The sequence below is a fragment of the Cottoperca gobio genome, chromosome 11 (genome assembly GCF_900634415.1).
Source record: "Cottoperca gobio chromosome 11, fCotGob3.1, whole genome shotgun sequence".
NCBI classification, from domain to species: Eukaryota; Metazoa; Chordata; class Actinopteri; order Perciformes; family Bovichtidae; genus Cottoperca; species Cottoperca gobio.
In genome coordinates, this window is record NC_041365.1 from 20,061,608 (window position 1) to 20,064,610 (window position 3,003).

Genomic DNA, 3,003 nt, shown 5'->3' on the forward strand with positions numbered 1-3,003 from the left:
TGCGTGTCACGAACTGCTCGTATTTTGAAGGCTCCACATGTTACGTCTCCACACTCTCCAGACTCTGATCGGTGGGCGTCGCTCCTGCTGTCTCTCTGTGTTTCTCTTTTTCCAAGTGTCACGATTCATCCAACATTGTGACCTGAGTGTCTGTCTACACGTGGAAGCTTTCTCTCCGGGAAATATCTGCTGGGGAACAACTGACCGCATACCCCCTCGTCTCCACACGCGCGCGCGACCTCCCACAATGACCACTCCTACTCATTACATTGGACACAGAAGGTTTACTGAGACTCAGATGGACACATTAGTGCTTTTTACATTCAGGCAGCACAGACTGCTGCGCTGTCCGCGGTGCTGAAGGCTGCAGGACTGATGCACTGCTGCGTGAGAGTTATAGTGCACACACGCTGAGGGTGCATGCAACAGGGAGGAGTAAATATACACACATTTCTATACACAGTCCACCCTGAGAGAGAGAGAGACACACACACACACACACACACACACACACACACACACACACACACACACACACACACACACACACACACACACACACTCAGAGGTCAAACATGCTGCAGGTTCACGGAGTACAAACTAGCAATTTGAATAATTGCAAATAGTTTTGAATATGTTAGTAAGTACGTAACACCTTTTTTTTATCTTATATACATATATATATATATGTATCTAATATTTAAGATTTATAGTCAACCTGACATGCATAGTTCATATAAGTTTATATTGTTGTATCCCAAAGTAGGGATGAAGAAAACCTCCCAGCATGCACTGGTGCAACAGAGAAACAGAGCAGCTGTAAAACTTCTTTACAAACCTAGAAATGGATATTTTGGTCTCATAATTGATATTTCTAAACTCAAAAGGCCTCCAGAATAGATGTCCATATGTGGCCCTCTCGTTACAGATGTTGCACAGGTAACACAGCGTACAGGAAGTTCACACACTCATTATATTAGGTACCAATATAGAATGGAAAAACATCTTTCTATGGAACAATACAATTCTGTAAATATTTAATGCCAGTGACTAATCTCCGCGGTCCATTACCCCGTCGACCTGATGAGAAATGCTCGGCTACTTTTCTTACTTTCACTCGGAGATAATTAGAGAATAAATCCATAAAATCATATCCGGACTGCCCCGGTGGAGCGTGGGCCAAAACCTCAACGATGTAGCTCCTACTTTCAAATGTATTACCCATTATGTTAATTTCACTTTATACATTTTAGTCCCACAGTCTGATATTAAAGGTGCAATGTGTACAATATGGACAGAGTGTTGTAGTTTTTGACATCTCATGAGGACAAAAGTGAAAAAAAGCAATTGTTATTATTATTTTTGGTTATTTAAGTGACGTCTGGTCTTCATATTGTTGAATTTTTAGTTTTTTTATTGTCACATATATATATAACAAATCTATATTTAAAAAAAAAATATATATATATATATATTTCCTCCAGAGTGAACTGAGTGATAAGAAAAGCTTTTATCAACTTCTATGAAATACTCTGTTGTGTTTTGTTTCTTAGTCTTTTTAGACACACTGACGTCATCTCTGTTGTACACTGTCCATCTTCTCCATGAAAACACACACACACACACACACACACTCACACACACACACACACACACACACACACACACACACACACACACACACACACACACACACACACAGGAACACGCTCAGTGGAGAAGCTGAGTGCAGGCTGTAGCCAAGATGTCAGCCGCAGTGTTTCATAAATGCAGCCATTTAAGAGTCTAAACAGCTCCACTAATCAGCCGCGTCTGGATCTGGAGTCGCTCTATATTTATATTTAGCTCCTCTTTTCTCACATCTCGACTCCCCGCTCAGCCCACCTCCAGAACTCCGAACGCATTTCTGGAGAAGCTCAGAGAGAAAAGTTTAATAATGGAAAGCGCTTAGATTAGTCTCCATGGCACTGAAACCAAACTTACAGTACGAACGCTCTGCACACACACACGCACACGCACACACACACACACACACACACACACACACACACACACACACACACACACACCTTTCTGCAGGGACATCAAGGAGGACTGAGATGAGAGACGTTGGAGCTTCAGCTGGATGTATTGACTGTCAGCTTCTCTGAAGCACTCGCCACAGTCTGGAGATAAATCTTCTTCCTGTTGTAGTGTGTGTGTGTGTGTGTGTGTGTGTGTGTGTGTGTGTGTGTGTGTGGCACCGCATCACACATCCATACCGGCGACACTAACAAGGTGTGTGATGTACGACTTCACAGCTAACAATAGAAATACAGTAAATCAGTTGATACAGACTCGTGACCAGAAGGGTTCCAATAACAATGACATTAAGTGTTTCTTTAAATAAAGTTTATACTTTATGGGATTCCTTCATCGATGTCTCTGTATGATATAAGAGAGCAGGGTTGGCTGTACATTAAACATTATTTCTGGGTGACTACACAAACGGTTTTATATCAATGTCCTCACATTTTACTGTTTGCTTAGAGAATTAGCATTTAAATATTCTCACTGACTGATTGACTTTCTTTTGTTTTGCATATCCTGAGAAAACTTGTTTTGTCACAATTCTTTACATTTCTAAAGCTCAACCACGTGTCACGGTGTTCACTCCCCCACCCTCGCGACAGATAAACCCACCTGTTATCATTTAATGAGAGCAAACCCCATCCGCAGAGGACAAGGACATTTGAGTTAAGATTATTTACCCAAACATTATATTTATCTTCATTGCCACCAAACATAATAAAGATATTTGTGGTAACTTCTTTGTTTGGTATGTGTTGTGATAAAAGGTGCACATTGTGACATGGACGGTTTCATTTCATGGGGACTTTAACTGGGGGGAAACTCTTAATAAGCTGCACTCTCATTTTAGAGTTGAGCTTTATTTCATATTCAGCAGCTCGTGTGCAGCGTGAGATAGCGTTGCAATTAAGTCAGGAAGTCACAGTGGATCAG